At 44.8% G+C, this 22382-nt stretch overlaps 1 protein-coding gene across 13 annotated transcripts in view; it reads right to left on the minus strand.

The window, feature by feature from the left end:
* Positions 1-22382, minus strand: part of PTPRM (protein tyrosine phosphatase receptor type M) — a 777671-nt gene that overhangs the window by 31724 nt on the left and 723565 nt on the right. The gene's annotated exons all lie outside the window — the stretch shown is intronic.

Below are 22382 nucleotides of genomic sequence, written 5' to 3' on the forward strand. Positions count from 1 at the left end.
ACTGCACATTTAAGAAGGAGGTTAGGGGCGCCTGGGTGGCTCAGTGGGTTAAAGCCTCTGCCTTCGGCTCAGGTCATGATCCCAGGGTCCTGGAATCGAGCCCCGCATCAGGTTCTCTGCTCACAGGGAGCCTGCTTCCTCCTCTCTCTCTGCCTGCCTCTCTGCCTACTTGTGATCTCTGTCTGTCAAATAAATAAATAAAATCTTAAAAAAAAAAAAGAAAGAAGGAGGTTAATTTTTAGATCACTTGTGTTTCTTTTCTCACCCCAGAAGAAAACAAAATTTGAGTTCTGAGAATAGTAAAGCTTAAGAAAATCGTCTAAAGTTAACAAGCTGTATTTCTACAGCAAATATCCCAGTTAACTCTGACCATTCATTTCCTGTTTATTCAGGGAAGGGCCTGGAAAAATAAACAATAAAAGGTAGTTCACAACATTTTAGCTTCTCTGAATTTAAAATCCTCCTAGGTTAGAAGTTGCCTGAACATTTTCGAGGAGGCGTGAGCAGGAAATCAGAGCCGACAGTCCAGATTAGAGATTCTTTTCTGAAGAAGTCACTATGTGGTTTTCCTGAGTTAAAATTACACATTCAGTTTAATCTGAGTAAATTCTATATACAAAACTTGGGAAAATATGAGCAGTCTTTCCATATTACCAGAGCCTCTCATTGAAAGATTTTTCAGGTGAAGAAATCTGTCAGACTTGACCCCTCCTGGAAAATTGCTTTTTTTTTTTTTTTTTTCCGCTCCTACAGCTCTTCCAGACCTTCCCTGAAGGGGGGTAGAGCAGGAGGAGGTCGGGCCAGGCCAAGGTGGTGGTCCCTGGGGCTCTGTCCTCAGCCTCTGCTCTTCAGTCCTGCATTCCTGACAGTTCTATCCACTCCCATTGCTGTTCCTCTGTAGATGGATGACTTCTGTATCTCTGCTCTGGCCCTGGTTCTCCAAGTGCTGAATTCAATTTCTGCTTTGTTCTGTGGGCATTTCCTGTGGAGATCCTTCCAGTACCCCCAAAGACAACACAACTGAAAGAGAATCCTTGATCCCCCATCACCTGGCCTCGTCCGACTCCCTACGTCAATGACACCATGATTTCTGCAGTTACACAGGCACAGAAATTGACGATTCCTTCTCCGAAACCAATTGCCAAGTCTAGGAGTATTTTTCAATGATCTCTCCAATATGTTTTCCAACTTTTTATTCCCTCTGTCACAATCTCAGTTCAGGCTCTGGTATTTCCTGTGTGGGCACTGTCCCCGAACTAACCCAGAAGAACCCTTCCCAAGTGTAATCCCAGTGGCATTCACTTGCCCTGCTTAACAAGCTTCTATTTCCAGCTACTACCTGTGAAATTAAATAGAAATTAAATTTGGCTCAGCATGTATTTATTTGTCCACAACTAACAATTTTGCTCTATCTTTTACTACTATCTTCTTCTCCACATATATTTTATGTTTAAAGACAAGTGGTTTGCCCACATCCAAACTCTACTCATGCCCTTCCTTCTGCTTGGACTGTTCTCCTCCCACTTGTACCTCCCCAGCTGAAGATTTTATCCATTCTTCAAAATACATCTCAAAGACCACATCCCTTCAAAGTCTTTCCTCCATAGATGAGCTCTCCCTCCCTCTCTCTCTCTCCTTGATTCTCTGATAACACATGCCTGTTCCGTAAGTAGGACCCGCTTCTTACACCTGTCGGATCCTTCTTCTTACCTGTCCACACACGAAAGGGGTTGTATTGCTTATCTCTGCAACATCTACCAGTGTGTCCTGTACACACTACACATGCAACAGATCCATACAGAATTGATCTCATGGAGAAAATCATAGGGTCGGCATAGGAAGGGTAATCCCAGACTGGGAGCATTTACAAAAAGAAGTATGGGCTGAGATGACCTTTTCCAGAATGCCAAACCCCTTGGTACACTGATGTTTCCAGGGTGGTACGTGGCTGGTCATTATCTTAGCTGCTTCCTCAAGAAATGTTTTGGCAGCTGATTCAGTGCAATTCTACGGAAGCCTTATTAGCTTTACTCGGCAAGATGTAAGCCAGACACGTTAGGGGCTGGGAACACAATGGAGCATAAGACAAAGATAGTTCCTGTCCTCATTAAATTTTTAGTCTTCTTTGGGAGTCTTTTTTTTTTTTTTTCCTCATGGGAACATTATCTGTGACTTTATAAAGTATAAATATTTATAAGTATTATGGCTTAAATATAATATTTCAAAGATTTACATTATGGCTACCTTTGCTGCATTTGAAATACTTCATAATAAGAAGGATAATTTTTCTGGTTCCCTTCCTAGACATAATGTGAGTCTGGACAGATCATGCATATTTGTGATGATGTCTAACTTGATAGTGCCCCTAATTTCACTTATAGAATGCCTAATTACTTTTACAATGCTAATTAACAAAGATGCTTACATGGTACATACTGGAGTCCCTTCTAATTTTGGAGACTTGCCTTTACCTTTTAGTGATTCCAGTTATGCAAGCAGATGCTAGTGGATGGGTACAAAGGGAGTATGTATGTGCATGTCTAAAATTAAGCAGTTTTCAATGGAGTGAATATACAATTCAAAAACCTATGTATTTCTCAGAAAATTACAAGAGTACAAAACACACGCTGGCACCTGCATCCTGTTCCATACGGGGCACATCGTATCTAATAAAGATAACTTATTAGAATGCAATCAATGTAGGACATATAGCACGGTCACTTTCTATTTAAGACTCCTTACCCGCCCCATCCCAAATTTGCAACAAATATGGGTGTGAGGGGCTTTGGTGCCTTGGAGTCAGGGACACCAGAAGCCCCTGCAATGTATCGATGGCTTTGCAATTCTCTTTGGGATGGTTCTTCCTATTCGCTTGGGAGAGCTAGGGTTCCACAGGCACCGTGACCCTGATGGGCCCTCAGTGGCCGGCTCTGCCCTTCCCCCAGTTCCCCTGTGCGCCCCGCAGCAGCTCCACCAGCCAGATGCAGCCAGGCGCCCCCAGGTGCTGGACGGCAGAAAGTGGTGGAGGCGGGGTCCCTGGTGAGGGGGTGGGGGGTCAGCTCAAGGGGGTGTCGCCTAGGGCCTCTAACTGCAGCCGCACCCCTGTGGTGCCTGTGCCACACCCTCCAACCTTCAAGAGAAGCACATGAATAAGGAGGAGAGATGCTGGCCCCCTGGAGCGCTCCAAATGGGGGGGGGGGGGCCCAGAGCATCACGGGAGCAGAGCAGTGATTAGCAGAAATGAAGCCTCGGGGCTGCTTCCTTCCAGAATGTGTTTACGGGCAGAGCCTTCTTCTATGCAGAGGCACCTGGCTGGGCAGGCCCAGAAGAGGCCGATGAGCCATTCGAAGCCCGCCCTCTCCATCTCATCTCCCGGAATATCCTAAAATGGCTCGCCACATCTGTTTTTAGCCCACTAAAAACCTTTCTAAATTGGGTTCCTTTTAGTTTCTTTTTAACTGCTTGGACTGGTGTCAAGTTATTATTTTGCTTTTAAAAAAAAAAAGTAAGAAGAATGTATACTTTTCTAGAGGCAGACTTTCTGTGCCTGGGGAACCTGGGGCCTGAGTCACCTCCCGGCCTCTAGGGTCTGCATACAGAGATGTTAAGACAGGTGGTTTGGGGGCACCTGTTGGAGCCCGGGAACCCAGAACCAGATGCTTCTTTCCTCTGATCGCTGGCCAGGCTTGGCTGCCTTGTGCAGCCTGGTGCTACCCGCACAGCTTCTAGGACAGGCCGTGCCTCCCATGCATCCCAATTATCTACCGCAACAGTTTCCACCCCAGAAAGCAAGGCTCTGATCAGAGCTCGTCTAATTACCTAGGTGCCCTAGCGGCGGCGCTGGTTCCAGTGGGTTATCGATTGGACCCCAGCCACGGGGTGTGGCTGCCTGTGCCCCCCCGGGGAGAGCTACAGGGGTGCACGAGGAAATCCCTGCCTTCAAGTTGGCGGCGGGGAGGGGGGCTTTGTTGGCTTTAAAATTCACAAACATGAAACAGTAGAGAAAACAGTAATTTCAGGATTTTTAGCTGCCTAAAAAAAAAAAAAAATTGTTCGAGTTTGGTCATTTTTAACCAGGCAGTTGATCCCAAGTGCAATGAAGGCAGAAGACCCCTGGGAGTTTTATGCACCTGAGGCTGACAGCGCATTACCATCACCATCAGGGCATCCTGGCATCTCTCAAGCAGGTTCTCAAACTTCAGCAGGCATCAGAATCCCCTGGAGGGCTTGTTAAAACAAGCAGGGCTGCACCCCAGTTTCTGATTCCGTGTGGGGCCCTGGAATTTGCATTTCAGACAAGCTCCCAGGTGATGCCGCTGGCCTGTGGCCCACACTCTGAGTTGTAAGGATTCGCACAACGCAAGCCGACTGCACAGCCTGGCCCTCTCATGCGGGTGACTACAGAGGGATGCGGACCGCTGTAGTAAGTGATAACCTGCAATGACAGCATTTGCTCCAGTGATGTTTCGTTAAAAAAATATGGATATTCCTTCTTTTCTTTTTATGATTAAGTAATGACTGTGTGTGATCTGGACTACAGGTGACCACAGAGTTGTTCAAGGGCAAGAAGTCCACAAAGGGCCTGGAGAGGTGAAGGGGGTTCTCCGGAGAAGGAAGAAGGAAAAGCTTTGACAGGTGTGCATGGTTTCCGAAGGGAAAAGAAAACAAACAGAAACTCCAGTGACCCCTTTACTCTTCTTTCCTGCAAACCACTTTCTGGGGATGGGGAGGATCTGGGAGCCATCCGTTCTTCCACTGGAGGGTGTGATGAACTCTCACCAGAATTTAGGAAATGGTGTGCAGAGAAGAGACCCCTCTCCAACAGAGCTGGGAGGAATCCCAGAGACAGCTGGTTGACACTCATTTTCAAGATCATTGCAACTGCTGCACAGAAGGCTTTCGTGTCTGAGTTTCGGCACTTGGAATCACTGTGTTCTTCCAACTGTGGCTGCACATAGAGGCTCAGAGAGGGCAAGCGATTGGCCGGAGATAAAGAGCCGGCGTGGGCCACGGCCGGCCTCCGTCCTAGCCTCTTCATTCCTTCCATTTCTTGCGTCCTAAATTGAAGAAGCGGAAGAAAGGCAGGCCTAGGGAGGGCAAGTGACTTGCTCCAGGTAGTGAGCTGGATGGGTGTGAGGGAGAGGCTGCAGACCCAAGCGCCGGTCCCAGGTCCAAGGCTCTCTGGGAGGAGGGAACTCGAGGTGGATTATACATTCTTCAGTTTTGCCAGGTCTGGCTTCGGGATCCGGGCCCAAGTGGGAAGCTTTGCAAATGATTTTAGCCACCCTGCCTTTTTAGGAGCGAGAGAGGGTATGATGGGTACTGGGGGTGAGTGGGAAGAACAAAAGCACACTCTGAAATCATTGCTCATTTTTATCCAGGATCGCGACCTGCTGTGTTTCTCCTGGGGTTTTCTGTATCACCAACTCTAGCAGCTGGCAGGAAGGAGCCTGGGGCAGACCGGGAAGGTCTATTTATGGGGACTGTATATGGGTCCTAAGACTCACTTTGCTAAGAAACTCATAATTAAGAAAGCTTAAGGAACTCAATGTTAGCTCGTTGAACTAGGGGCACCATAGTGTGATCCAATAAACACAATTGTAAAGGGGTAGAAAAGAAAAAGTCACTGTTAAGAGTTTTGATTTGTCAAGAGGTTTTTCAGCAAGAGCCATCATCCAAAGAGATAGTGACCACAGTCCTATTAATAGCTGCGTGCAGGGTCAGCCAAGTACAGCTTTGATAGAGATCTGGGATAGCAAGAGCTAGAACACTGCTAGAAGCAGTTACCAAAAAGATCCCCAGCCAAGAGCAGTTGCCAGCCAAGTTTCCAAGGGAGCAGATTTATTATAATCAAAAAAATTTTTTTACAGTGCTCTCACAATAAAATCATTCATTCATTTAAATATCCCCCAAATACAGATTGCTTGGAATCATACCGACAAGCATTTGCTTTTCTCCTGCTATTTTGTGGTGTTGCAGCCAGTGACTTACGCTCTCTGAGCCTCAGTTTACTTCTACATAATATGGGATGACAGCACTGATTTCATAGGGAGTTTGGAAAGATTACCCGACATGATGTACATCAAGGCTTTGTCTAAAGTACCTGACTTTTAAGAGGTTTCCTAGTTCTTAGTTCCAGACCTGCTTCCTTTGGCCCTGGGGCCTCCTTTGAGCAGCATTTTTGAAGATAATTTTGAAACTGGCACTAAATCCTGAACTTCTGGAAGTCTGGATAGTCTGAATTTGGGAAAAGAATTCCATAGCCTGAGTAAATCCCCCTTTCTGTAAAAGGGGGGATTTACTGTAAGCTTTGGTTGAACACCCCCGCTCCCTCAAAGCTCCTGGGTTTCTATCTGGTTTTCCAACCATGCCCATTAATGAATGTTACATATAATTCTTATAATAACGCACAAGGTCACACCCATATCCACAGCATTTCTTTCATCAACTGCAAAGAAATGGGTGGACTAGTATGGCCCTTGTGGCATTGTGAGGGTCATCTTACAGACCAACTGAAGAATCTGTCTTGTTACTTTCCTCTCTAGTTCATATGGATGAAAAGAGTCCTCCCCAACTCTATCTGAAAGCATCAGCTCTTCCAAGGAACACATATATTCAGATGGCTCATTCCCACCTTATTCAGTCGGTTTGGCTTTGCCTTGTAGCCATTCCCCAAAGGTAAGTCCTTCTGCCACAGGAGGGAGATTTTCCAACACGGAGGACAATAGGAAGTGTGTCTCATAGTCTAAAGATACTTCTGAAAGATGAGTTTCGGGAATCTTTTAAGCAATGATAACATTATATCTGTATCTGTATTTTTCCTAAGTCTATCTCTGTATTTGTATTTATATATCTCCCAAGGAGACATTTCTTGGAGTGAAATCTGGCAGATCTTTGAGAAAAAGGATCTGTATTTCCTCTCACTGGGGTCACAATTTAGATGTATGCAGGAGTTTTCAGGTTTGTAAAGTTTTAAATCCGTTGACTTTACCCAAGTCCTGAGACTGTTCTGAGTAGACCACATGGAGGTTACAATCATCCCAAGTCCTAGACAGGGTCTGGGATTGCATGCCAACTCACACTCATTTTGTGGGGGGTCACAGTATTATCTCTTCTTTATAAACACACAATCCAAAGCTGGGAGAGATGAAGAAGCAGACTGGGAAACTGAAGGGTTCCACGTTGTGACTTCAGTGTGGCCATGCCCATGTCTGGGCTGAGGGGAGCAGTATCAAGGCGGTCCTGCCAGTCATTCAGACAGCTGGGAACCCATCACGACAGCCATTGCTGGAGTACAGAGGGGAATGAGCTATGGTTCTAAAGCTCGTGAAGAGACAGGCATGTAAACAACAAATCAAACTCAGGGCAGAATGAAAGGCAAGGTTAGTAGTCGGGAGCACGTTACCCGGAGCCACATGGTTTGGGTTCAAAGCCTGGCCTCATTTCTCAGCCGTGTGACCTTGCACATGTTATCTAAGCTCTCTGTGGTTCCGTTTTCCCATCTGTACAATGGGGATAATAACAACGTTTTGTGAAGATTCACTAGATTCTTGTTCCTAAAGCTCTTAGATAGAATATACTTGGCACAAGTAAATGTTTGCTAAAATTAACAAAATGGAAACAGCTATTGGAAGTCAGAGGAAAGAATATGACTTCTAAAGGAAGAGATTCAAAGCTGTGCAAGGGAGTCCACATTACAGATGAGATCAGAAAGACGAAGTGCAGTTTCCATGGATGGCTGGGGCAGGGAAGGCATTCTAAATGGAGAAAGTTGGCAGGGGCTTCTCTAGAAAGCCTGCGTGGTCCTGAGCCTCTGTTGGGGTGGCAGGGGTGGGGGGAACCGCAGTAGGAACAGTCCCTGTTTCAAATGCTCCATCTCCTTCAGACACTGTCTTGGCTGAACCTCGGTGCTATGTAAAACAGCAGAAATGGTGTTGGGAATAGGTGGGTGTTGGAGAAAAGGCGGAGAATGCAGGAAATGAATTTCTGCAGGACTAGTCCCTTTGTGAGAGAGCCTGCCATCCCTGGAACCATCCTGTGGCTCTCTGAGGCCGAGCCAGCTGCCCTGCTGGGATGGGCGGCTAAGGACAGAGGCAAGCTGGATGTGGGGTTGCAGACATGAGTCAGCTGGGCTTGGGGGATCTAAGGGCAGGTGACTGCCCAGGTTCATGAGTCAGGCATCTCTGTCATCTGCGGCAGAGTAGACAGTAGTAGCCAACTGCCTGCAGAAGCCAGATGGGGTGATTACCATAACGGATATACCTTAGTTCCTAGAGGTGAGCTCAGGGACTTGGCCTCCTGCCTCTTTTAGGCTGCCAGGATATGACCTCTCTGGCTTATTTATAGACCAGAAATGTTCTTGAAAACATGACTACCCAACACAAACACACACACACACACACACACACACAATTTTTCTAGGCAGAGTCACAAAATTTATTTTTAAGGACCACCCATAAAAAAGGTAACCTCTGTAGACAATCACATTTGGTGATGACATGGCATGGTGTAATGGAAAGAGCCTGGTTGGCATATAGGAGAGCATGGGGCTAATTCTACCTGAATGATGATCCAGCCATATGACCTTGTGAAAGTCACAGAAAGATTCTGCTTCTCAGTTTCCTTAACGGCAGATGAGGAGAGTAGGTCATATGACTGTTCAGATTATCCCAAGTTTGAGAATTATCCTGAATACATGACTCTAGAATGAGGTGTTTTGGGAAGCCATAGAGCACAGAGGTCAAGAGTATGGTTCTAGAATTCTAACTGTGAGCTGACCGTTGCTAGTTGCATAACCTTGGACCAGTTTTGTAATGTCTGAAGTCTTCAGTTTCTTGGCTGGAAGGTGAGGATAGCATAATGCTTACCCTGCAGAGCCACGCTGAGGGCCTAAAGACCCACCACATTGGCTGGCATATGAGAAATTGCCACTAGCCCTCAGTGGTAGTTGTCACTGTGCCCCCTTACCATTGGGCTAGCACCCCTGTGGTTCAGAAGTGTAGCTCACCTCGTGCTTTATTGATTACAACAGCTCACACTCTATGGTCGATGCCAGGATTGGGAAGACAATCAGCTTTAATTTCAGAAACACAGATCTAGGCTAAATTCCTGTGAGATAGTCCTGTTCCAATGAATCTCTTTGGGCAGGTCAATGATTCCAGGGGTTAAGGAAGCACCAAAAAGGAATGTACATGAGTCACTGGCTTCACTGGACTCTTCCTCTGTCCTCCTCCTTAGGTTATCAAAGGAATTGCTAAACAGAGCAAGAGAATTTGAAGAATTTAGGCACATAGATAGGTGACCTACCTAATGCCTGACTGAGAGTCATAGAAGTGACCCTGAGTAGGGGCAATATGTGATTCAACCAGTTGAATGGATGGAAACTCCCACAGACCCACTCCTGATTTTGGCTTCTCTACGCTATGACAAGAATCCATAAAGGAATCTATCTTTGGTGAGATGATGAATGTACCCTGCTTTTCTAGAATAAAAATTCTCTGTCCACTGAGAGTTGTAAGGGGTCAGGTTTCCATTTCTATCTCAAAGGAGACAGTCTGAAGTGAAGAGAGGTAAACCCCAAAAGAGAGAAGCTGAGTACAGTCAGCAAACCCCTCACTGCATGATTTGACCCTCTTCTCCGGAAGGTGCCCCGCATTTGCTTGCATATTTCTTCAGCCAGATATCCCCAAGTCTTTAGGGCAAGGAAAAGCAAGGCCTCAGAAGATGAAGTTAGCAGATCCACAAAGCAAAGAAGGGGGAAAAATTTGCATTCAAGATGGGACATCATTTACTGTGGGCTTCAAAAAAAATTACCAAAGAATAGGATATAACTGCAGTGTGCAAAGTGGGGGGAAAAAAAAGCAATTTTCAGGGGCTCATGTGAGCAGAACAAAGGTGGAGGGCTACTGCAGCCTTGAGATCATCCAAAATTGTGTCCAATTATCCTGCCAAGAAACTGTCTCCTGCCCACACAGGTACCCACATGACTGGGGCTGTGCTAGAAAACTCTCAGGCTAGGAAGCCCTGGTCCCTGGTGCCCTGGACATCTGCTGCTCACGCAGGCCAACCCCACCCCCTATATACACGAAGGCAGGTGACCACCTAGATAATGGGCAATCAAGTTCATGGGAACAGGGTGAGATGAGAGAGGGTCCAAGGCCAGGCCAGGAAAGGAGGCACTCTTCAGGAAGACCAGACACAGACGAGTGTGAGATTTTCCAGGGCCAGTCGGTTGTGGCAACACAGCAAGTGACAGGGCTCGAGGCGGTGACCCGGAATACCAGCATGCCCAGACCATCATCTCCATGGGGTCTGCCGGAGCATGCCACAGAGCTGACCCGCGTGGCGCTCGTAGTTACCCAGGGAGCCAGGATTGCGTGTGCCCAGAGAAACGTGCTATTCAGACCTGCAAATCTGCTTTGATCCACAATACCCGGCATGATGGGAGGATCAGAGATAGCTGATAGGAAAGTGTCAGATGACTCCTAGCAGGTGAAGAATTGGACCCAAAGCTGACCTGACAACTCATCGTCCATTAGGTAAAAAAAAAAAAAAAAAAAAATTAGTTTGTTTTTTTTTTAAAGGGACATAATGGGCTAGGCTGAACTGCTGAGAATGAATACAAAAGGGTTAATTAGGTAGGCTAAATGTAGATTTATTTCTGTCATAGCCACCAGAACTGCAGTGAACCCTATTCATACCCACAATGACCTTGTACAAAAATGGGTGACTCTGGATTTCAGCCTATTCTCCCAACATGGAAGACAGCAAGGGAAGGGGGGCAGCAAACAGAGATTGCCCTTGTATCAAATAAGTTATTCTGCACTAGCTTATATATTCCCTCTTCTTCTTCTTCAAAAAACACTTACTAATTTTTAACACTTCTATGTGTCCAGCCCTTCGGGATTCACAGGGAGATAAACTGGTCTTTGCTCAAAGGGGCCTGTCTTCTTGCAGGGGGGAGAGCAAAATGGTACCCAAGGGTGTTTTGCCCCTTCTGGCATACACTGTGTGTCATGCCTCTAATACTGGATTGTTAATGGCTCCAAGGCAGGGATCCTCTCTTCTATCTTCCTGGCCCTCCCCTCTAGCAGGTGAAGAGGTCACCCGATACCCGCACGGTAAGGAGTTGCACGTGCAACAGAGGAAGCACAGGAGAGACGAACAAAGACTCTGAGGGGTTAAGGTTTCTGTGCAGACAACGGCAGGGAAACAGGTGTGTGAGGCATATAGAAGACTGATTCTGTCCTCCCCATGGGAAGTTCATTAATTCACGGTGACAATGCATACAGAATCCAGAAGAAAGACACAAGGGTCTGGGCTTGGAACAAAGAGAGTTGGCTGTTCCCAACAAGGCAGAGAGCATTTCTGAAACTGAGGGAAGGATGTGTGAGCAAGGGAGTGTGTGTGTGTGTGTGTGTGTGGTGAGTATATCTGGAAGAACCTTCTTGTTAAAATTGTGAAAGAGGAGTCTAGTCTAGTTACCCATGTCAGCAAATGTGAGGGAAGGGAGTAGCTCTTCTTTCAAAAAATGCAGGTATGGACACACACACACACATACACACACACTCTCTCACACAAACACAAATTTATAGGAACACTATCCAGAATACATTTTCCAGAAATTAGGGTCAGCTTTGTAGGTATCAAATTTTACATTAGAAACCTTATGACTTTAAGCCTTAAAAGGCAGTGCTTCGTAATCTAAGCCTTCAGTAAGACTGGAGAACAAAGTTCTGTGGTTTTCTCCTCGCTTCGTTCTGATAGTATTTGTTTTCCTTTCATCTCACGTTTTTCAACATCGTCCCCCAATTTAGTAGTCAATGAAGTGTTTCCTAGTGGAATGAGCTGGTTTGACAATCGTGCCCGTTTCCCCAGGTCCTTTATACCAGTTTACCTTTCAATTACATAGATTTGCTACCCAGACTGGATTGATGGACATTAAGTAACACACTGCTGGGGCGCCTGGGTGGCTCAGTGGGTTAAGCCGCTGCCTTCGGCTCAGGTCATGATCTCAGGTTCCTGGGATCGAGTCCCACATCGGGCTCTCTGCTCAGCAGGGAGCCTGCTTCTCTCTCTCTCTCTGCCTGCCTCTCCGACTACTTGTGATTTCTCTCTGTCAAATAAATAAATAAAAAATATTTAAAAAAAAAAAAAAAAAAAAAACAAGAAGTAACACACTGCTTCTCTAACGGACTTGGGGGGAGCAAAATAATTATTTCTACGCACCAGGAGACAGTCTTCCGGATGTAAAAGTGACTCTTGCAGCTGCACAGGCCATGGTGGGGTGTGTGAAGATATCTTTATTAAATGCTTGCAAGAGTTCTCTGGAGGGGTCACTCCCCCCGCCCCCACACCAAGCCCCTTTCCTGCTGCACACAGGGGACAGAGGTGGTACCACTGATCAGAAATAAGATTGCTCGATTGTGTCCCTTGATAAACCAGGGGATTGTGATAGGCAATTCTGAGACTTTTTGCAAAGAATACCCTCTCTCAAAAATAATAATTGGCCATAGCCCGATTAGATCATTTTGAAAAGAAAATTTATGAATTATAGACTGAGCATCTTCTACGGTCTGTATAAATGAAATATAGATAGAACACCAACAGAATCTGTCCCCTCGGTACTTAATCACACTGCAATATTCCTCTCTAGATCTACAAAATTCGTGTATCATAGTGCAGAAGAAATAGGAGCAGACAGCTCTCTCCTGAGGAGGCGACGCTCTAGTCTTTTTCCCTGAATCCTTCCCTTTTGAAAAATCCAGACTCCGTACTTTCCTCCCGCTGTGGGTGTTCAGAGCGGACACAGTGAGTGCCAGGCAGGTCCCAAGGCCACGGGCATTAAAACAGAGCTCAGCTGTAGACGCATCTGTTTTTCAAACAGATCTCGGCGCCAGAACATAAACAATAAACATACAAATATTCTTCATACAAACACGGAATTTTAGAGCTCATTGGGCCCACGTCCCTTCATTTTGAGGATGCGTAAACTAAGGCCGGGCAGTGAGACCCGGTTGGTTTAGTCCGCGAGAAACGTCCCCACGCCCTTAATGTTCACGTGTGTCAGTTCTGTGAGGACTCTGGCTCCCGGCTGGCCCGGGATCCCCGTGCGGCCTGGCCCTTCTTGTCGCCAGCCGCATCATGCTTATTCCCTTCCCTAGTCTTCCCTTCTTCCCGAGGCAGGAGCATGCCAGTTCCGACCTCAGGCCAACCCCTTTCCCCTGCGTTCTTGGGCCTCCCTAAAATACCTATTTCCCCAACCTCCTCAAGTCTTTCAGCCCGCGGCCTTGCTTGTACCATCACGGGGAAAATGAAAGTTATCAGGAGAGGGTGTGATTCCAAGGTGATTGTTTAATGTCTGGTTCCATTTATTTAAATGCGTCATCATCTGTCTCTGTTCTCCTGGCTCAGAGGACAAAATGTCACCCCTCCTAAGGCTGAACTGAAGACCAGCACTCTGCAGCCCCTTCCTCCTGCCCCTCGGGGGAAAGTCTCCCTTGGCTGTCCACTTGCTAATGTTCAATTTCTCTTTCCTGATTCTTTTTTCGACATAAAATTTTCAAAGGTCTTCCACCTTTAAAAAAACACCCTTTGACTGTTAATGCCCCTCTGTCAGCTGCCATGTTTCCTCCTCTTCCCTTATCAGCTAAGCTTCTGCCAAGTTTAATTTAAACTCAGTTTGTATGTCCCATTTTCTACTCTGGCCTTGACCCTGCAGACGGCCTTCAGCCCTCCCCGTCTCTTGCGAACACATGTTATGTGGTCACTCGACCTCCCTAATGTATACTTGACTTCCTCTCGGGGAGCTCCTTTTTTCCCATGGGGTGGCTTGTCATTTCGGGGTCCTGGACAACAAGGGATGAGCCTATGTACCAACCTAGAGGAGTTAGATGCCCTGCCCCCATTACTGGAACCCCGAGCACAGTGAAAATGGCCCGGAAGTTGTGAGCACATGTTCTCTCCGCACCAGAACCTCGACATCCCTCCGCTCACTGACCCTCTGGACACTGCCTTTCCCCGTTTGCAAGCTGCCTTCTTCTCATCAACATGCTGAGCTCCGAACCTTCTTGCAGGAGATTTCCCTTTGGCTTCAATTAGCCTGAATTGATTTCTGTCACACGCCATCAAAGGACCCTGATGGGTCATCCCTCGGAAACTACTCAGGCAGAAGGTCACCAAAGACCTTTTCCTTGTTACATCCGGTGGCTGTTTTTCTGCCTTTAGATTACATCCGCTCCTTCTGCAGCATCTCCTCTGTGTCCCCTTCTCCGTGTCGCTCTGTCACCCAGTCCTTCAGTGTACATATCCTCTCCTCGATAAAGCATTCGTTCGCTCCGTGTTCATTTTGAACACATTTCTGCAGTTTCCCTTAGGGGGCCTGTGGTTCCTTCCGACTTCTTTGCTGATTGAATCTCAGCTGTTCCTCCATACTCGGCCCCATCCACCACATCCTCTGGGAAGCATCTGCAGAGAAACCCCTCCAACTTTAGCTCCCAGCTTGATGAGGGGCCTTGTAGGAACCACCACAGCATTCTGAAACCTCTGTCATAGACTTGAGTCACCTTGCTTGCTTCCCCATTCCTGTGGACATGCTTAATTTAAAAATCTTCGTAGCTGCAGCCTTCTGTGCCTAGACACACTGATGGAGGGTACAGCCCTAGCTTGTTCCCTGAAAGAATGCCTCCCACCTTGTCTGGGACCTTCCGGTCCCCTTGCCCCTTTCTTTTCTTGCACCTTTAATCTTTGCTCCCAATTGCATCTTCTCTTTAGACTCTTTAGACTCCCTCTTTAAATCTCCTTTAGACTATGCTCACGTCTACCCAACCATCACCACCACCCCCACACTCAGCCCCACACACCCGTGCCCTACCCCCAACTGTGATCATACCCTGAGCTTTGCTCAGCTCTAGGTGCTGCTCTGTCTCTTTCCTTTGATTTGCATCTCCAAGAACAAGCTACTCTAGTGGCCTCACCACCCACAGAGTCACTGTTTCATGGTCACTGCATTTGTGGTTGTCACACTATGTACCAAAGATGGTGGTGGGGTGACCTGTGGAACTCTGGAGAGAACACGGGCTTTGGAACAAAACATTTTAGACATTCCAGCTCTGTGCCCTTGGCCAAATTATTTAACCTCACTGAGCCGTACGTTGCTAACTTTGAAAACAGAAATCTTTGTATGTATCTTAGAGGGTGACCATGATAACTAAAAGACATAAGGTTTGCTTATCATTTAGTAGAATGCTTGGCACAGAGTAGGTGCTCAATACATTCTGCTGTTTACCTACCTTGCCCCTGAGGTACCAGACCTCTTTGCAGTTTTTGTCAATACTGCTCACCTTCTCCTTATTGAAACTTTATCATCTCTTACTCAGGATTCTGGGATCTCATAGTGAGGTGACTTATTTCTCTTGTATACCACTTTCAGTCTCCATTCTGAGCTCCTCTTTCCTGTCTGCCCCTAAATAGATAATCTCTGGTGCTCTGTCTTCACTTCTTCTCTTCTTTCTCTCTGTTTTTTTTTTTTTTTTTTTTTCCCCACAAATGCCATGTTTCTGTCATAGTGGTTATCACTTTGTATTGTAACTTTTTTGTCTGCCTGTCTTTCTATCCCTTAGATCATGTCATATCTTTTCTTCTTGCTATTCTCAGTCTAGGCCAAAGCCTAGCACATAGTAGATGCTCAGTTCAGATTCATACATTTCATAGTTAGTCTCTATGTCTTCAGCTCATGTATCCCTCCAGAGCTTTCTGGAAAAACCCACATTGTTCATTCAGCATCTCAAACTCAGCATGCCCAGAATGAATCATGTTGATTGCTTCTTAATCTGGCTTTCCTTTTTCTTTTTCTTTTGTTTTTTTGGAGGAGAGGGGTAGAGAGAAGGGTTACTCTTCTTATTAATAATCTTCACATTGATCCAAGTCATAATGGTAGAAACCTTGTTCATATTTCAGTTCTTTTCCCTTATTAGCATCCCAGAGAACACCCAAATTGTGTGTCTCCCATAAATTCCCAACACCTTTGCCACAACTCAAGTCCAAGTCATCTTTCCCTGAGAGTCTTACTCTGACTCCAGGGCTTCTGTCACCTTTCTAACCCTTTCTGTAGTGGCTGCTAGAACTGCCTTGCAACAACAGTAATTAGAACATGTGATTTACCAGCTTGATGCCTTCCACTACAACAAACAGACCACCACTCCCTGCATCTACCTTTGCCATGTCCTCAGGAGCCCACAGCTAGCCTTCCAGCCTCAGTTAGCTGCCCATCCCCAGTAGCTCTCACAGCTGTCTCAGACCCCTCACTCTTGCCATTGCTCCCTTTCTCTGGGTTTTTCCTACATTGGTTATGGCTCCGTTTTTCCCAGACAGACCCAGCTCCTCACTGTGTTCTCCTTGATGTCTCCTATGCTTCCTCAGGCAGAATTAGCCCTGCATGGGTGCTATCATCCTTGTGACTCATATGTATTCTAGCTCAGTGCTTAAATGGTTCTCTATTACCATTTCCATGTTCCTTGAGGACAAGTGCATCATAAACATCTTTGTATTTCTTTGTGCCATGGATACAGTAAGTATATCATTACATTTTGGAGACGTCATGCTGGAAAGGGAGTAGAAAGCTTACTTTTGGGTTAATTTGTGAATAAAACAAATTGGGCTCTTTGGTTAGTTTTCTAACATTTTAAAGAGGGGAGCTGAGAAAACCTTCGGGCAGAGAAACCCTCAAAGGTTCAGTCGGGCAGCTGGGGAGTTATTCTTCCTGGAAGAGCTGCCTGGCACGGAAGGGTCCATCGAGGGTCCCTCTCCTATTGCTGAGAGCTCAGTACCAATAACTGCCTCGCTTCTGGGGTGACATGCTGGTGGCAGGTGCTGTGAAGTGTGGCGGTGCCTCGGTGGGAATCATCATAGAGTGCCGACTTCGCTCTTTTTCCCCCTAGTTTTGTGTTAACATTATGGAGGGAGGTATGGCTTGAATCAGCTTCATTAATAGGATCACTGAAATGGCTGCTGGTATCAAAATGGTGAGAAATGCTTGTTGAATTAGTATAAATTAATCAAAGGCTAATGCTATAATTACACAGTTCACAAAACATCAATCTTAAATATCCAGTTCATTAAAAAGGATCTATAAAAGGCAATGATGAAAGTTCAAGACAGAGAAACTTTCGTAATGTCTATAAAAAGAATTTGTCTCTTCCCTGTCAAGTATGAGTTTAATGTCTTAGAAGAATTCAAGAGATTCTGTACAAATATTGTTGGTATTTTGCACTGTTAGGCATTACCTAGGTTATTCCTCCTATCAAGCATTATTTCCACATTTTATAAAGGGGCAATCTTGTGTCTCTCTTGCTTCTTCCATTGATCCTGGATCTGGTGGCTTCTGGAGAGAAGCAGATGTCCTTTGTTGTATGTGACAGGGGCACTTGGAATCTTAATATACCTTCCTTGCATGTGAATTCGAGAGTTAATTCTGACATTTAGTGTTCATCTTAAGCTTCTTTCTTTGTTACTCTTTTAGTAACAAATATGAAAGGAATCCCAAGTCAACCTCTTTGCGTTGATAATAATCTTTAAAGCATCCATTCTGGTAGTTGCATGCATCCTCTCCATTGACTGAAGTTAATGTCTCTGGTTTTGGCTTCTCTTTTCTCCAAACCACTTTATCACCTGTTATCAGAACTCTTCAGAGCAGCTCAAAAATAATTCTCCTATATGACTATGAGACCTCATTTGGATTTTTAATAAACAGTCACATTCTAATGAGGTCTTCATAAAACTGACTAAATATGTTTAGAAATCATTAGCTTACATTACCAGCACAAAAATCTCCTCTGGGAGTCCTGCAGATTTGGTTATAAGATTTTTGGCAGATGGATTAGTACAACAACACAACAGAGTTTCTGAATCTCCACACAAACGGTGTAAATGGGAATGCCTGGGAAACAGGCGACTGGATAAAAAGCTCGATGTCCCTCAGGTGGGTTCATTAAAGAGGGAAAACAATCACAACACATTCCGGAGCAATTTAAATGCCAGGTGTGCAGCCGTTGGCAGGTGCCAGGGAAACTGACAAGGGTCCCTTCCTGGAACACATGGGCTGAAAGGGGATGCACGGTGGTGACAAGGAAGTCTTAGATAATGACAGGTCCTGGCAGATGTACTGGGGACCCCGCTGGAGGGAAGTGCAGCGCTTGTGTCTTAGGCACCAGGTGCTGCGACAGAGAGGCTTCCCAGCGGCTCCGGCCCGGCAATTACAGCCGCCTAATGCAGAGCGCTTCAGGGCAGAAATCAGGGGAAAGCGGGTTCCCAGCTCTGACTTAATGAATCAGCAGCAAGTCTGGGTAAACAAACAGGCATCCACCTAGCTCATGTCTAATTCATGAAGGACACACCATGTGCAGTAAACATGTTAAGGAGGTAGTGGTTGCCCTTAAAAACCATGTCATCTTGATTTCTTCCGCGGTTTGTTGTTGCTGTTTTTAAGCATGGAAAACGGGGAGGTAATCTCTAAACAAGTGTGTGGCATTAACAATGGGAAGTGGCGTGGAAAAAGGGTAGTGCATTTTCCCGGAGGGAATGTGACCTCTTGTCAAAACCCCCAAATCACGCCAGGCATTTCAAGGACAGATGCCATAAATTCATTACTAATTGAAGGCAGACCCATCCATGTTGCTGATGCTAACGAGGTGAGCATTCTTCAGAGCTGACCACATCCCCAAACCTGGCAAGGATTCGGAAGGATCTTTTTCTTTCTTTCTTTCTTTTTTTTAAATAAGCTTACCAGACCTAAACTTACTGAGTTTCTTTAAGCCTATGGGCTTTCATTTGTGACTAAACCTGAAACCTAGTCACCCTCCCCCCTTCAGCTGCCTACTTTTAGCTGGGATTTCCATGGTTACTTGTCCAAAGGAATAGTTTCCATTACAAGAACCAACACTGACCACCCTGGATGGGGTGGGTCCTGGTGGAAGGAACAGACCACCACTGCGTGGCCTTTATTTTGTATCTTCCCAAAGCCAGACAATTCAAAATGCAAATTCAAATGTGTACAATTTGAGGTGGTGAATAACTTTTAAGGAGCATGGTCACTGCGGAAATAAGGCACTGTGCCAGTAGTCTCCAGAAATCTCTCTCCTTATCACACACGGGCAGTCAGTAGGTAATTGTGAAATGAATGAAGGATTGAGAATCCAACACACATGCATTTTAGGGAAAGAAACCCACGTACATTAAAAACAGAGACAATTTCAGTTTAGCTCTTTCACGTTACCCTTGCATAGGCTATTTGCTGACGCTAAGTTGGAAGAAATCTTCATTTCACTGGGCAGCTACTGAGTGCCCAGAAGGCAGAGACCAAAAATTTCGGTGACGTTGAACATTTTTTTTTTTTTTCAGGAGTCATTACTGCTTTCATAGCAAAAGAATGGGGTAGAAAAGGTAATTATAGACATCACTATAGGTTTTAGGTTTGTTGGTGGAAAGATAAGGGTGACACTAATACCTGTATTTATGAAGTTCTTGAAATGGGCTGGGAACTTCTCTAACCACCTGATGCATAGAAATTCACTTAATGTTCACAAGCACCCTATGAAGCAGGTGCCACGACATACCCACAGCACAGGTGAAAGGTGGGTGGCAGAGAGGTTGGGTGGCTCCTTCTCGGACAGGTATCCGGTGAGCACCTGCCACCCAGTCCCTAAGCCAGCTCCCCTGCTCTGGCTCCCAGCAGAGGGAACTGAAAGAGGAAAAACAGATTTTTGTACTTTCAGGACATAAAATATTGCTTTGTAAGTTTTTATACTTCATGTATTGGTCTCCTGGTATCTACCCCATTGTCTTAGGACTTTATATCTTTAATCATACAGAAAGTTTTCCATTTTAATAAGGTCAAATGTCCCCATTCTTTTCTTAGCATATTAAATATTTGGTATCTTTGAAACACTTTTTTTTAAAAGGTCAGAAGTATTTTCCTTCATATTTTCTTCTAAAAGTTTTAAAGCTTAATTTATAGTTTAAAAGCTTAATTTAAAGCTGTATTTCAGTCTTTACTTGGCATTCGTTTTTGGATTTTTAATGATTTTTTCTTTTTTGTCTGCCCGAATAACCAAATGTCCCAACTCAACTGATTGCGAAGCTCATGCTTTTCTCCATGAATGGACATAGTCAACATCTGGGCTCTTTTGACCTGCTGGTCTATTTCTCTCTGCCCAGTTTATGGGACCCATAATTTTCTATTGTCCTATGTCCTTGTCTGGTTTTGATGTCAAGGTTACACCAGTTTCCCAAAATAAAGTGGGGGAGCAGTCTTGCTTCTCTTCTCCTCAAATAATTTTTTTTTTAATAAGATCTGGAGGCTCCATTCCTTGAATATTTAGTAGAATACATCTGTACATATGTCTGGGACTGGTGCTTTTCCATGGGCCAGTTTTCAACCATAATTCATTTTTTAATTCACATCTATTCAGAATTTCTGTTTCTGTTTGAGTAAGTCTTAGAAAATCATATTTGTTAAGAAACTTACCTAATTTGTGTCAATTTTCCAACTTACTGTTAAGTTTTTCATATTATCTATTATGATAAAAGAATCTGTACCCTCTTCTAAATATTGAAAGATTTTGGCTTTCTATTTTTTACTTCAGATTGTCAGATGTCTATTTCATGAATCTCTTCACAAAGCCTTTGTGATTCTGTTGATTTTTTATTATTGTTTCTTTACTATTTATTTGACAATTATCTGCTCTTCTATTCATTATTTCCTGTTTTCTTTAGTTGTATTCTGTTCTTCACATATCTTGAGTTAGATGCTCAGTCTTTCTCCTTTTCTAACAACATTTAAAAACATATATATCGTTTTAGGTACTATTTGATTTGCATCCAAAAATTTAATCTCTGATCCTTCTTTATTCATGGTTCGAACTATGTTCTGATTTATATCAGGGCATTTTACTTTGACCCAAGGGTTGGTGGAAGTGCTTTTTCACCCAAATCCTCAGTGAAGACTGATCTGCCTCCTTTTCACTTCCCAGGCCTGGTGCCCGGCTGGCTTTCCCCTTTCTACCTCCCTCCACCTCCCCAGACAGTCTTTTCTCTGAGAGTCTATCTTTTACAGGCTTAGGTTTTCTGTGGCAGTCTCATTTCAAATTCCTAATCCTGCACAGGCCTATCTCCTTTCTCAGCGGGCTGTAAAACCCAAGATCCAAGAACTCCCCCCCTGCCTCCAGGACTGACCCTCCCCACCTGCCCAGCTTCTAGAGAGCAGCAGGCGTGTCCACTCTCTGTCTGGTCCTCATTCTTTTGGTTTCTAGTATTCTCCTTTTTTGACAGCTAAGCTAAACATTTTTAACATATTTACAGTTACATGTGATTTACACATATAGTACATACAAATATATTAAAACACATATTTATATTTTATCTAGAATTTCTAGATGTTCATAGGAGGGGTTTTCAGATTATTTAGTTTGTTATTTTTGCTAAAATTGTAAGTATCTCCCATTTCTTAAAGTCTCTCTTCTTGAGTTGCACCTCTAGATACTTCTGAAAATCCTTTTCTGGAAACCACTTTATTGACGTATAATTGATAAACAATTACAACATACAGGGTTTCATGTGTATACCTGGTGAGTCTGGACACATGCGGATGTCCTGATGGCACCACTATAATCAACGTAATAGACATATCCAACCCCTCCCCCAAGTTTCCTGTGTCCCTTTGTTGTTTCATTTTTTTGTAAGAGCACTTAACATGAGATGTACCCTCCTAACAAATTAAGTGCACAACACCATATTGTTAACTATTTTCCACCAGCAGAGCTCCAGAACTTATTCATCTAGTGTAACTGAAACTTTGTACCCACTCAACATCGACTCCCCATTTCTCCCTCCTCCAAGTCCTTGGCAACCACAACGGTATTCTCTGCTTCTACAAATCTGACTATTTTGGAAAATTCATGTAAGTAGAATCATCTGTGACTGGCTCACTTCACTTAGCATGACGTCCTCAGATTCATCCACGTTGTTGTAAATGGCAGGATTTCCTCATTTTTTAAGGCTGACTGAGAATCATAAGAAACAACCCCTGGATGGTATCCGCCCCCATTTCACTTCTAGGCTAATCTCCAGACTGCCCTTGCTGCTGAGGGCCGATCTCACAAGGTCAACCTTCTCTAAGAATAATGGTTTCTTGAGTGGAGCAGAGCCATGAACCCTACTATAAAATCAAGCCACTGCACCCTGTGTATTTTATCATTTTTGAATTCCACTTTGGAAATAATCCTAACACTTCCAAGGTCATAACTACGTAAGGATTTCCTAGTTAAACAAAACTAGCTCTCATGACCAGTCCCTCCAGATAAAGTGACACAAGACTTTAGGAGCAGAGG

The sequence above is a fragment of the Mustela nigripes genome, chromosome 8 (assembly GCF_022355385.1).
Source record: "Mustela nigripes isolate SB6536 chromosome 8, MUSNIG.SB6536, whole genome shotgun sequence".
Taxonomy (NCBI): Eukaryota; Metazoa; Chordata; class Mammalia; order Carnivora; family Mustelidae; genus Mustela; species Mustela nigripes.